Source organism: Erithacus rubecula (assembly GCF_903797595.1).
Source record: "Erithacus rubecula genome assembly, contig: SUPER_Z_unloc_2, whole genome shotgun sequence".
NCBI classification, from domain to species: Eukaryota; Metazoa; Chordata; class Aves; order Passeriformes; family Muscicapidae; genus Erithacus; species Erithacus rubecula.
The window spans coordinates 5,510,834-5,526,458 of NW_027635860.1; positions in this window are offsets into that span (position 1 = coordinate 5,510,834).

Genomic DNA, 15,625 nt, shown 5'->3' on the forward strand with positions numbered 1-15,625 from the left:
ACAATCTTACTTTATTCTTCCGGGGACATATTTACAACAAAAGTTTAGAGGCATCAGAAGTAACATTTCTTTGGTGCAACAGCTGTAGACCCACATCTGATAATAATGACATGTCTCCTATGCCCACTGCAGTATCTGCACTTACATTGCTTACCAAGAAGGAGGAAATGTGAGGAGAATAAAAACACCACAAAACTCTCAGTGAAATTACCAGGCCTGCTTCAGGTTTTGTGCCATATTTCCAGCTTAAATGACTATGACAGAAACATTTTAAATGAGAACTAGTAAAGGTAAGCACAGCAGCAATTGTCAGGTGCTAACAAAAGCCTACCTGAAACCAGATTTTTGTCATTTCAGATCCTTGGCTCCTCCTAGTCTTCCATTTCCTTCCAACTGAATTTATTCTTTTCAGATCTAGCCATAGATGAATCTGAGTTTGTTCCCACTCGTTGTCTTTCAGACTGGCAGCCATGAGGTCTAGCCTAGCCATGAGGTCACATTTTTCACAATATGCATATACTTAAAGCCCAATTTTAGTAGATTTCTAAAACATTTGGTGAGGGAAGGAAAAAGAGTCAGCTGATTTTCTTCCTGCTGGATTGTGTGAAATGTAAGCTAAGTGAAGCTAATCTCTGTGTTGTTTAGATACTAGGGCTCACACAAATGGGAAAAGAAAAATGAAAATTTAAAATTTTATCCATAGTCCGGAAGAATTACAATGTCAACAGGATCTTCAGCTGTATATAGCATATTCCAACCACCTCTGACAATCTTCTCAGAAGATTTTCTGAATGTGTTTTGGAGTAGTATAGAAACAGGAGTTCAGCTGTGTCTACCAGCTGAAAGCCACAAAGGTAGATTTAGGAGTTCTGTTGGCTAGGCTATACAAGAATTCTCTACAGGTGACATGTCAAGTGTTGACAGAAACTAAATTAGACATATTTTTCACAAGCAATTAACATAACTGAATGAAAATTTTAAAAAATATGCAAACATTTTTACTCTCACCATCCACAAAAAAAACCCCAAAAAACCAAACCAACAAAAAAAAACCTAAAAAAACCCAACCAAAAAAAAAAAAAAAACAAATCAGAAAGAACCACCAAAAAACAGAAAACAAAACAAAACTGAAACAAAAACAATTTTAAAAACACTAAAAAACCAAACCAAAACAAAAACAAGCCAAAGAGCCTCAAATCACAAAAACCAACACACACACCCACACACCAAAAAACTTAAGCTAAAAAAAACTACTGTAAGGCCTAAATGCTTTTTTAGTCATTTGAGGATACCAATGTTCATTTACTTTAACGTGAAAAGGCATACTAAATGAATGAGGGGATTTATAATTTCCACACCATGGATCCCTCCCTGGTGATATAAAAAGCTCCCATGAGATAGGGCAAAAGGCGCCTTTAACCTTTGCAGACATAATTTCAGAGCAGCTTAGCATCATTTTTCTGAGAATGAAACCATATGTCACCTAATGGCCCAGGGGACACAGTGGCATACGGAGCCCTTCATGCTCCAAGTGCCAGCTTGAATCCAGCCCAGCCCTGTAACAACCAGTGCTGCTGTGTCTGGAGGCTGCTGGGGAATCTGTGGGAAATGAGTTGGCCAGCTCACATCAGATCCTGCAGCAAAGTTGTCCACCAGAACGTGACCACTGCAGATGGCTCACACTTGCCCTTCTGTCAGCAGTGTCAGCGAGTCAGCCAAAGATTAAATGAGCATTGTTCATAACACCAGCTTTCACTTGGCAGAAGTCAGTCTCCCAAGCCAAGAAATAGAGAGTGGACATGCAGGGCACTGCCTTGGAGGAGGACCTTTGGAATTCCTCAGCCAGCCATCTCCAGCTCCTTTGAGTCAATATTGCAACACTCACTCCAAGCTCCTCCTCCCTGTAGTTTTAACCCACTAGATGGATCAGCTTTTACCACCTGCATTAATGTTCCACACATGGTGGTAGGTCCTTGAGTAATGATAACTCAGCTGTCTTAAGTGAGAATTCAGATTTGGGAGAAATCTTTTGTAAAAGGAGAATGGAGAATTAAACAGTGTCATGATGCCGAGAGGTTAAAACATGAAATCATTATATAAAATAAAATAATTTTTTATGAGAAAAATACTATACGGTAACAAACAGCTTTCTTTGAAATGCAAACAATACTATAAAATAATTAACTAATAATATAAACACATGCACTTCAGTAGAGAATACTGAAGGACTGAGAAAATAGCCTCCTAGGAAAATGTGGGAGCCCAGGGTGTACCCCTGGCCTCCTTGGGGGTCTCAAAACCCCCCTGGCAAGGGTCTCAAAGACCCCTGAGTGAGACCCTGGTGTCACAGGTGCTGAATTCTACCCCCGGGGGGAAGTTGTCAGCACAAAGAAAATGGAAACAGGTCACCAAAATTAGTAAAGTATAAATTAGACTTTTAGAATGTAGATAAATAGTTTTTTTGAAATATTTATGATAAGGGACAAGTGGCCAAGATGGAGAATTTGGGGGGTGGACACCTTTTCCTCCTTCTTCTCCCTGTCATCCATATTGAGTGACACATTGGCACTTTTAGATTGGATGGGGTCAGGGCTAGACCATTTAACAAGATTGTATTGTATTGGGAAATTGTTGTAAACATGTAGCACGTAATTTAGACTATATAAGATAAGCCCTGCCTTCACCAGGCAGATTCCACCATGGATGCCAGGCTGAGCAGACTGCTGCTGGCCAGGCAAAAAGTCCCTGAGATAAGAAACAATAAACAATCCTTGGAACAAGAGAAAACCGTCTCTAGCAATCTCTCTTCGACTGCTTCAGAGAAAACCAGGGTTTGAACCACCTTCGTGTCCCTCTGGGGTGATCTCGGGGCAAAGGAGAAACCCCAGACTGGGACAGGAAAATATTACCAGGGAGCATGTGCAGAATTTTCAACAGAAGGTATTTTTATCAGTATGAAATTTGAGTTTTCTCTTTGCGGCACTGCAAATATTATAGGTCTATATTATTGTTTCTCAGTTAGGCTTCAAAAAGTATCATTTTGGTTTTATTTCCTACTGAAAATTCTACAAAGACAGACATTTTAATGCATAGCATGACACTGACATACAGCTGGGAAATTAAGTCAGGCAAATTAATAGATAATGCAGTTCTTTATTCACTCTGTGGGAGCTTATCACAAAAGGGGCTGTAGGTGTTTACAAACACAACAGAAACTGGGAGGTAATTTTAAGAACAGATCTGACCAGATTCTGATTATTACTGATCAGATTCTATTCCATGTATTGCCAGGTAACCAAAGAGTTTACACAAAAGCATTAGTTAACAAGTACTGAGTTCATTGATATAGCAGCTCATATATACCTATTTACATGGGGTCTTTTTTCTTTTTTTCTGGTACCAGATCTGTTGGTGTTTCTAATCATTGCAGCTTCATCAAATAAATATGCATATGACAGAAAGCAGCATACACAATTTACATATTTGCCTTTTTTTTTTTTATTTTGCAAATTATATTCTTATTTTAGAAAAGGCACCTATTATGTCAAGCACTATCCAGCTATCTGAGAATTCATACTCAGCTGCAGAATAGAGGTTGATCAGATAAGCATCAACCACTGATACAAATTCTAGTCATATTTTCTTCTAAATTATTTGACTCCAGATTACTTATACAACTATATTATGTTCATGTAATATGTATTACATTTACTTTTTCCTTTTCAAATGTTAACTTTTGTCTTGTATTTCTATTAAATATGGAGTACAGATTTTTAAAGGTTTTTGCAAATGGCACATGGACTATAGTATCTCCCATTTCTAATTCCATTGTCCTGATAACAAGGTGTTCTCCTCTAAGTCACAGAAAATGTAATGGACAGTTTAAAGCACATGTACATGGATTAATCTAAGATTTACTAAAACAAGATTAATAACAATATGTCCATTTATTGTTATCCCACAACATGGGATTTAAACAAAATAGCACTTTTTAACACTAAATTGGGTTGAGCACAGTAAGAGTACACATTTTTCCACAGGTACAGTAATGGAGATGAAACATGAAAAACAGATGTTTGTCTCAGTAGGCTAAAGAGCCTATATAAGCATCAAAAACCAGGAAAATGTATGATGTAATCAATTTTTGGCATGAAGGACTGGGATTTTCCAGGCACATGAAGTAAAATGGAATCAACAAAAAGGTTGACGTGTTGGAGAGCTGGTTGTATTTCTTTTATACCTTCTGTTGTATCTCTTTTGTATTTGATTCTCTTTTGTATTTGATTTTTTTATTAAAAATAAAATCTCAGCAGTTAGATAAATGGTAGATAAAATGCACATGTCTATCTTTAATTAAGTAAGTCACTGAACAGAAAAAGAACATGTCATTCTTTCTTCAAAGACAGGATTGGTTAAGTGCTCAGGTTGACTCCTCATTAATGACCAGGCTCAAGTACAATTTGTGCTTGAGGTATCTTTCCTCTGACAGAAATCTTACAAATCATGACTTAACATATCTATTCCTTTTCCTAAATTTTAGCAGAAACAGTAGTTTTTTGTTATTTCCCTTGGACTAGAAAAATTTAACTCGCATTTTAAATCTTTCTCACATGAGACCGACACACAGATGGTAAAGAATGGTGGAAGAGAACCTGGGAAGATATCCCGAGTAAAGATCAGACAGATGGATGAGCCTGGTGACATACCTAACTGCTCAGCTGGCCACACTTAATACCTTGCTAGGAAGGTGCCTGTGGGACAGCAAGCACCAGTGAGCAGAGTGCCCTGACAACAAGGCCAGGAGAATCCTGGACTGTGTCAGCCAGAGGTAATTCAGCAGCTTGAGGGCTGCCATTATTCTTCTTAGTGCTTGTCAGGCTACATCTGGAACACTTCATCCTGTTTTTCAGCTCAAGAACACTGAAGAACTGGGGAGGGCTCAACAAAGATCCACCAAGTTGATTAGAGGACTGATGAATATGATATAAAAAATTGTCGAAGAAATGTGATGTGTTCAGCCTAGAAGAGGGAGAGCTCAGCAGAGACTTCATGACAGTATTCCAGTAGCTAACAGGCAGATACAAAGATGAAATCTCTGCACAGGAATGCACAGGTGCCAGAAGACACAAAATGTACCAGTTGCTTCAGGGGAAATTCCATCTGGATATCACAAAAACAATGCTTCACATGAGGACACAGTGCTGGGTAACCTGTTTGAGTAAGGGGGCTGGGTCAGACGACCTCCAAAAGTCCCATCTTGCCTCAACTGTTGTTGGATTCCGTGTCAACTAAATCATGGAAGTTGTGGAATCTTCCTTGCTGGAGGCACTGAAGACTCATCTTGATACAGCCCTACATAATCTAACCCAGGGCTTCGTTTTCAGTAGAAAGTTGGACAAGATGATTTCCAGGGATTCCCTTCAATATAGACTTCTCTGTAATTTCCATAACATGGAATACAACATATCTATTTACTTATATTTTTAATTTCATTGTAACCAGATTAGAACAAAAGAAAAACAATTATTAAACAAAAAAAAAAAAAAGGTTATTTGAAGCAGAAATTTCAGGGACAAAAAGGATAATAAACCAGTGGGTTTGGAGCTGTTCAGATCTATTACTCCCACTCAGTTCAGCATTGACCTGTGTCTGTGCAGCTCTATCCTGCCTCACTATTGTCCAGAGGCCCAGAGGCTCCTTTTTCTGCTACAGGCCAGACACCAAACCAGATAGCAGATTCCTTCATCACAGAGATTGCAGCTGACATCTGTCTGGCCAGAACAAATATGAAAATCAGTCATGTTCAAACTATAAATTTGTATGGAAAAATTAGCAATATTTCAAAATTACTTTAAGTACCTCCAAAAGTGAAAAAAGAAATAGTATCTACCTATTTAGATTTTCAGAGCTGTAAGAACAACATCCTGTCTTAAATAGGCACTCATTTCATTTTTTAAATGCAGTTTTCATACTGATTGCTAGAAAGGGTGAAGTCTACTGAGGGAGTGCCACTGAGTAAAGAGTAAGCATACTCATTGCTTTCTGGGAGTTTGAAAAGGGTGCTAGGACAGGATATACACCAATTAATTTGTTTAGAATGAAATCTCTGTATAGATTGCAACCCTTGAGCAAAAACAATCCCAAAGAGAATCAGTTACATTTTTGAAAATGATTACAGACTCTGCCTTTTCAAAAAGCTTTTATCAGTGGACAGCATTTCTTTCCTTCATCTCAAGGATTTTTCCATTAAGAAACAACCTTTTCTAGTATAAAGTTACCTATTTCCAGTACTTCCATTACCTCACCTATTAGTGTGGCTCTTGCTTCTCCTCTTTGACTGACCCTGAACTCAGTGTTGCACCCTTTTCCACATACCTATATGATTTCCCTTCTGTGATGACTAGTACCATACATGCTATTTCTCTTAGATTTCAAGTTTCCAGTCTGAGGAATAATCAAAAGAAATCACAGTTCAGACATGATTTAGCATAAAAAACTCAAAACTAGTTATGGTGCAACCCAGACAGTTTATTTTCTCTATCCTCTCTGCTATTACATCCAGATATCCACTCTCATTTATTTTGCTGCTTCCATAATTTTGTTATTCATCACACTTTCTGGTAAGTTTTCCAGACTAGAGATAAACCCATATTAAACATTATTTGCGGCAAATACTAACAGCTTGAAATACACTACTGATGTATACAGCTTGTTCCATCATTCTAAGTATGCCATAGATCAAGCTATCTACCTGTGATGGTGAGCATATTAAATCACTTGAAGTTCCATTTGCATGATCATCTTTCCAAACACTCTTGCTGTGATGCTGACTCAAGCACTTTGAAAGGCTCACTTGAAATTACTGTTTAGAAAAAAAGCGAACATTGTCTCACTGAGTATGCAGGAAATTAAATGTGTTAGCACTTATCCATTTCAAATTAGATTCAGCACATAACTGTCTAACGTGGCTGCACCTAGCTATAGTTTACATTTATTTCTCCAGTAAGCTTTTTAATCAAAAGTAATTTAGTGTTAAGCGTATCGAAAAGCCTTTCATTAGCCATCGATGGGACTTGATTTATTCATGTGCTGTGCAACATATGTTGCTGATGCAGTCACCTACCACATCTCCAATTTTAAATAAGCCTTTCAGTTTTGGGTTGATACTTATGCAAAAAAGAGATGTTCAGTCCTTGGATCATCTTGGTGTCCCTCCTCTGGACTCCCTCCAGCAGTTCCATGTCCTCCCTGTGCTGGTACCCCAGGGCTGGGTGCAGGGTTCCAGCTGGGGTCTCACAGAGCAGAGCAGAGGGGCAGAATCCCCTCCCTCCCCTGCTGCCCACGCTGCTCTGGGTGCAGCTCAGGAAACAATTAGATTTCTGGGCTCCAGACTCACAATGATGGTTCATGCAGTTTCTCATCAACCAACACCACCACCTCCTTCTCCTTTCTGGAGAACACTTGTAACACTTGTTGTTGTTGAACTTCGTGAGATGTGCACAGACCCACCTTCCAAGGCTGTGAAGATCCCTCAGGATGGCATCCCTTCCCTCCAGCATTAGGAAATTGTACCACACAATGAAGACACATTTGTTTGTGTCTTCAGCAAAATTGTTGGAGCTTCACTCAATCCCACTGCCTGTGTCACTGACAAAGACACTTAACTGGTGTTATACACAGGCATTTCCTACGGTTCCCAGGTCTACTGCTTATCAGCTGTGCACTTTTTAAAAAGTCCCACTTACATTCCTTGTATTTCAGTTACCCACCCTAAGACTGAAAAAAACCCAAACAAAATACCACAAACAATCAAAAAAACACAAAGAAACAAACAAACAAAAAAAAACAACCCAAGCTCATTTTTTCTAGTTAGGTTTAAGTCCTTCAGAACAAGTTTCTCAGACAGTAGGGCTCAAGCGATACTATTGGGTTTCTATTGAGGTACACACAAATATTGTTTTAACATCACTGAAATAAAAATTTCAACTTCTGTTTATACAGCAAGAATCAAGAATGGTCACTTTAGGTTTGCACGGCCCAAAGAATGTCAGGAAAAGAGAATCATACTGCCAGTCTCACAGCAATATGCAAATCTCTTGTGCTACCAGTCAGATAGAAGCATGGATAAACAGGCATTTTCCTTTGCTGGCTCAGACAATTCCACAAGACCCCACATTACCTCACACATTTATGTTAACAAATATGCATTTTTGAAATGTTTCTGAGAAAGCACTGAGTCTTTTCAACAAATTAAAAATTAAGGTGTTTCAATGTGCTACAGAATTTCCAAGTATTTTCTAAAGACATAATGAGGCGAGCCAGAATAAAATCTTTAAAGATGCATGCTTGGAACTCACAGGTTAAGTTACACAGAAGTAATTATTTTGGATTTCCTCAGCTGTGTGCATTTCTACAGAGATGCCTTTATTATACAAAAAACAGTGGCCATGTATAATAAGAACTGTTCAGATACTTTAGTGGTGAAGATCAGCAGGCAATTTAGAAGACCAGGAGGGTAAAACAAGAGACAAACAGCCCACCAGCATTGAAAGTGCATTTCCATATATCTTGAGGAACCCAATACAGGTAAACATCCATCTCTCCATATAGCTGCATCATTGCTAAAATACATATAATTGCATGTGTGGCCTCATTTACTTAGTACTGACTGTGTCTTCTTCAAAAGTTAAAACTGAGGAACAGAAATAGAATTTTTTCACTCTGTTTTTAACACTACCACCATGAAGGATGAAAACTTGCTTTTACATACTCTCGCTATGTGACCATATCTCAGTCTATTTCTGCCAGTCTTTCCCTTTGGCAATATTTGAACTTTATGTTCAATTTCAGCCAAATAAGACAAAGGAGTCTCAAAGGAAGTTTCTTGGAAATAGGCAGGCAAGGAAAAGAGAGAGGCTGCATTAGTGACCCAAAGATGGAGAGGCTAAAGCATGCATTCTGACATTATTAATCACCTGAGATACCCCCAGAAAGAGAAACTTGGTGTTCCCCAGCAGTCTCTGAATATTCCAACTGCCAGCCAAGATTAGATTGGAGCTCATACCTATCAGACCCCATAAGGCACAGTCATCCACTGGGAGCCAGATCTTAATAGCACTGTAGTTTTCTGGAGGAACTGTTTTTCTCTCCCTCTCTCTCTCACAGTCCTGCTCCCTCTTCTTTCATTGTCTCACAAATAAGCTTCATTTTTTGTGCATCTGTGATAAACTGTTAAAAATCTGCTAAAACAGCCTCGTTGGTATCACCCTCATTCTACTTTGCTTCTGAGATGAAATACAGCCTCTGAGCCCTTCTGCTCCCTATGCATTACTGCACCCTGCCTCTTGCACCAGCAGCCTCTGTTTATCCATTACATCATGCAAAGAAGGAGGGCACTAGAGCCCAGCAGTAATAAAGGAGCAAGGATTACCTTCTGTGAAGGCTGAAAGAGAGTTTTCCCTATCTTTCATCACCAGGAAAGTATTCTCTGCCTACCTCTTTTGACAGGAGAACTTCCTCCCTGTTCACCTGTCAGCCCCACAAAGACATTCCTAATCTGTAATGGAATGACTGGTCATTTGCAATTTATGTATATAAGTCAGAATGTTCTCTAAAGCAATCTTCAACTAAGTTGAGCAGAGGAAGTGATAAAAAGACAGGAACAATTAATTTGCAGTGACTCAATCTCTAAAAAAGGGTATTATTTGAATTATGAATAGGCAAAATTACTTGCATTTTCTACACAGAGTCATCTATCCCAATAAAATAATACTGTCTGATCAAAGATAAATGTTATGATATGGAATGTGCCAGGAAAGAAAACATATATTTTACAAAGCAATTCTATTTTTGTACATTTATCTAGCAACATTAAAACAATGCACAATGATTTTAATTTAAGCAAAATAATCAAAACTATTTAATTAAATAGAGGTTTTGTCACATGGAACTTCTAAATATTTTATTCCACCGGCAAAATCTGCTGATGCACGTGGAAGATCTCTGTATCTAAAGCAGATGGAAACAGATTCTGGGTACACATTGCCATCTTGTGGAGCCCTCCCTGGCAGAGCATGCTGCAGACAACTAAGGTTTGCTTTCCTCGAGATCCACTCGTTAGGAGCTGGTATGGATGTTGAATATAAAAGAGTTTTCTAAGATGCCTAAGCATAAGATATTCTTACATGCAGAGTGCATGGCCAGACAGAATGTTGCAGCTCAGGCCGGCTGAATCTCTGTTGGGATATCTCAGTCGGGAAGTAAGACAAAAAAAAAAGGTTTCACTCTTAAAGCACTGTTTCAAATCAGAAGTAAAACAAATAAATACACTTGTCTGTTGTATTTTACAAGACTGCTAAAGTGCTCTGTTTCACATTTAAGACCACACTCAAGCAAGGTGATTTATTTTGTTCAGAGAGGTGTACCCTTTAGGGCATGTGTGAAGAACAGTGGGACAATAGGGGGAATTCTGAAGCACTCCTACTTAAGCACTAGCAATTTGTAGACACAGACATATAATTTTGTCAGCTTGGCAAGTTTCCAAATATCAAATTTCTCTCAAAAAATGAGATATTTAGCAACAAGCTCAGATGAGTCAGGGTGTTCTTTGTGAAGTGATCAATCAATATCAAATAAAGCAAGCCACAGAAATATGAGTCATATCAACATAGTACAAAGGAAACAAAAAATCTAGCCCTTCTGGCTCTTCCTTCTTTTGTGTCTGTTTATTTTCATCATTAAGAGTAATTTCCAGCTATTGCACTTCAATTTTAGTTTCTTTGGGTTTTTTTCTACAGAGCCAACTCAGAGTTGAAGGAATGTTTTTTTCCTCCTGATGCTGTATTAAACAACCTTCAAACTGCAAACTCACAATTTTTTTTTCTCGAGTCAACTAGTGTTAGTCCTAAAGCCTTTTAACTGTGAAGTAACAAAGTCCAGTACACCCTCTAACAATATTACTATTAAATTGGTCAATTGAGACAGCCAGTAGAATACAGCTGTGCCAAAGACTGGAACAGTGCAAGAAATTGCATGTTCTTCTGCAGTATTTTGGTAAAAACAACATGAGTATCACTGTTCACTAAGCAGAAAGAGCACAGATTTGGATGGACATGAAGTTGTGCTTGTGAAGAAGAATTTGGAGGCTACATTTAATACCATCTACCATCAATAAGTTTTTACCAAGTGTTTATTCAGTTGCTTTCATACAAGTAGAAAGAAAAGGAAACATAAGTAGAGATGCCAGAAGCACATGCTAATAGTTACATGTACCTGATATATCAAGCGTATCTAAGTTTCAGCAAACTTCTAGGGAAAACTACACCCACCAATTGCAGTTCTGTACAGATCAACTATATCTTGTATTATATACTCCTATAAATTTAGTGCTTTACACTCCAATTTTTATTGTAGTGCTTTTCCTCAATTTTTACTCCAAGGAAGAAATCATACAATTGTTTTTTCCTTATATACTTTCTTTAAAATACTTGTTGCTGCCAAGCAGGATGGGCCCACTGAAATTAGAAAAAAATGTTCAGAATTCCAGTCACAGGCTAGGTTGGCAGACAGGATCAATCAACAACCTACATTATGAATAGAGCAATTTTGTTACCAGCATCATTGAAAGAATAAATATACTGTCAGATAATGTCAGTGATTCAGAATGAAGTGTCATAAATGTCAACTCTTACAAACAGTGTGGCAAAGGTTAGAAAAATATCTTAGGTTTATTTTTCCAGTTGTTATATAAAGGTGATTCAAAATATTCCTCTAATTCCAAAAGTTGTAACTAAAAAGAATATGTCTTTGGCACATTCACATTGCACCTCTTGCAACTGCCATATATTATACAGTGAACTAGTTAACAATGACAGCTGGCACTAAGGTTTTCTCCTTAATTACAGATAGTTCAGAAATGCTCTGATTCTAAATACTACGGGCCACAAAGTAGAGAATCTTACCTCATATATGCTCTACTAGCATAATTTCTGCTGACAGTAGTCACAGGAACAAACAAAAACCACTTATCCCTGTAACATTCTTGTGCACTTCAGCTCAGTATAAAGTTAACCCTAAAACTTCCATAGCTACAAGAACAATCATATTGATGCTGTGTAACATAGACTAAGCAAATTAGGAAAAAAACCCCCAGAACCACAAAACTCAGGATAAATAGAAACCAAAATCAGTTTATCAGATTACCTATCACACATCTCCATGCGTGGTATGTCCTGTCACCTGAGAACTAGGTTTGATTTCTAGCTCTCAGTTGGGTGTACAGAATATATACAATAAGAGGTGATCTTGTAGTTTCTAAGACAAAGTACATTGATAAACAACCATACAAAACCTTTAGCTAAAACCCAGCATTATAGCCAAGAAAATCTGAGAGTATCTAAGGCTTTGACCTGGACCACAAGAAAAGCTCCTGAAGGGAGTATGTACTCATAGAAGATAAAGACCAGGAGGCTCTGCCAAAAAATCATTTTTGAAAGGAGAAGAGGCTGGCATTCTTTTTTTGTTTTGTTTTTTTTTTTTTATTCCTTCCTAAGGATAGTATCAGATAAGTCTTCAAAAACAATAAAATGAATTGAGACTGCAGACCTGTAGTATCATTAAACATAGACCATCAACTGATCACAGCAGTCACAAAAGAGCAGTGGGCCTCCACCTTCCACAACAGCGGTGTAAAGAGATCATCTCTGGTTTTAAAATAATATAATTTATCCAGATTTTAAACATTATAACCAATGGCAGATTTGGCCCAGCTTGTTCAGGGGCCACCAGGGCTTGCAATACACATGCAACGATGCACAGATGTGCAGTGAAGTTGAAAAACACGTTCTGACTTTTTATGATGTGTGTACAATGAATATTAAACAATCCCCTGAAGTTAACACTGCCACTCACCCAGAATCACCATCACAATCCCCATTATACACTGCACTTTGTGGAATGTTAATGACTGTTGAAACGAAATCAGAGTGGATGTGTGAAGAGTCACGGCAGTGACAGCAATGCAACATATTATAAGTGCAAATTGTTCTGTACCTTTATAAATTCATTTTCCTTCTTCTTTATTTCATGAAGACTTTTTCTTTCCAAATTTGAAAGGAAGGCTATTTTTGATAGCCTTGGAGGACAGAATAAGAGGTTTCCACATCAAAATGGTTAAGACATACCCATAGGCCCATAATTTTAGGATTTAGGAAAAATGAAATGCTGCCATGTACTAGAAAATCATGTCAAAGGCTGGGGAGATTGATTGAATCGTAAAGGAAAGGGATAGGAAGCTTCATTAAAAGTGTGGTATGTGGAAATTCCGTGTCAACCACAAAGCTATGTAACCTCATATTTGCATTCCAAATACATTTGCCTCAGATTTCAAAGAATTACAGCACCAAAGCCTCAGGACACTTTAGTTAGGTAATAGGAAGCAAAGTGATGCAAACATCCAATTGTTTACATAACTAGAAAGATTGCATTCATGATGTACAATCTGCATTAGCATATACCACTTTTTCCTTCCATATTCTGAAAAATACCCCAGCTAATACGTCAATCAGAAGTAGAATCGGAGGATTCCATTTTCTGGATTCACTACAGCTTCCATTTATTAACTCAAAAGGGCATTATTGTCCTTTTTAGCTGTTTAAGAACCAGCATTCAGACAGTTAATAGTATACTCCATCCTGGCTTTGTGCCTCTATTATCTCAGAGGGCACCTTCCTCAAATCACAACATCAGTAGACCCCAGTCTAAAATGAGCAAATTATTGGAGGAATTTATCTTCTGATAAATGCTTCCTTGAAAAGGTGGTCACAACCTAAATTTCTTATTTTGTCACAGCAGGCACTTGCACAATACCAAACTGTGAATTCTCTACTAAGTATATTGGCACAAAAACATGCACCTAGCAACTAATGAGTATCCAGAAGAACTACTTGGTGTCAGAGTAAGTTCTGCTCTGTCTGAAGAAGATGCAAGTGCTTCTAAGAAGCTGTAATACTTTTCCAACACAGACATGAACACAAGATGTTAAACCTAGGGACACAGCTAGATTTTAGACACTCTAAAACACCTTCACACCCTGCATTAGATATGGCTCTTTGTTTTAATTTGAGATACATTAAATATAGCACACCATATTTCTTGAGAGGAAGTTCTTGGCTGGAAATGTGTCCACATTTCAATATCGCATTCTCATCTTGGCTTATCAGACCCATTACTCACTTTCTTTTTCATCCTTCCATGCTCCAAGTAGCACAGTGGCAGGTAAACAGAAGAAAAAACAGGAAAGGCTTGTGTTGCCTGCATGCAGCTCCTGCCAAATGTACTCCAGCAGGATTTTATTTTACCAGCAGGACTTCATTATATGAGCATTTTAGCAAAAAAATTATGTAGCTAAAGGGTAAGATAAAGACTGCAGGAGCATGGGGGAGAGGGGTCAAGAAAACCTAAAGATTGAAAAACAGGAAAGAAAAGTAAGAATAAAGAAGCAGAGGGGTCAGCCTTTTACTAAAGCCACGTGAAAAAATAAGATTACACAACATTAGCCACATCCAGCCTGACTGAAATCTAACACCTGAGCAGTGCTGGGCTATGCTTTCCTGACACCATGTGGTTCATCTGTAGAGGTGCATTTTGAACAGACCTCAAAGCACTGTTCAAAGGAAGTTGCATTTAAAGGTGTTTTTAAACCTCACAGTCCTCATCCCACTCTCAGCTGGATTACATGTCCCAGGATGGTCTTTAATCAGAGAGCCACACCATGCCACCTAAAACTTCATTTTCATTTCACTCCAGCCCTTTATATCTCAAATTAATTTTCTTTCATTCATATTGGAAATAGTGTTCAATTCAGAAGTCAGATTAAGCATTTTAAAAGATCCTAAGAGGAACTGTATGCACATTTTGTGAAATAAAACACCTACAATTTAAAAAATAAATTCACAGCAAAAGAAAAGAACCCCAACCCAAGTTAAACCCAAGCCTGACATACAACAGATTTGACCCCACCCATACTGCTATTAGAGAAGCAAGCCAAAAAACAAAACATACCAGCCAAGAAGAACTGCAAAACAAATGCCAGCGTGATCGTCATTTTGTTGAGATGATTTATGTCCCAAATTTAATGATTATTGAGACTCAGATGTCTTCAGACTTCTCTCAGCTGTAAAAAAATCTGCTCTTATTAACTGTGATCAGCATTCAGGAAAGAAAAAAATCCACTTCCCTTTTAAATGTTTATATCTAATTAACAATTAAAATGAGTAGAATTATATTTATTTCTGCTTCATGTAATGCAGTCATCACCACAGTTCTTATGCATTTTCAAATCTTTAGGTCATTTAATGAATGCTTCACAATGGACCCTGAACTCCTTGTGTTTCCAGGGGGCATTTAAACCAAGCATGTTCAAATTCTCATTTTCTTGCTGATTTATTCAATTTTTAACCTTTCTACTAATATAATTCTATCAGCAGTAACATACACAAAAAAAAAAAAAAATTTCCTAACAGGCAAGCATTGCAAATTGCAGTTTAAATTCATTTTTATTTCATCCATTAACTTTCTTCACAGTCAGGTGACTTCATTGAGGAGCTTTTCTCACCTGCCCAGAGCT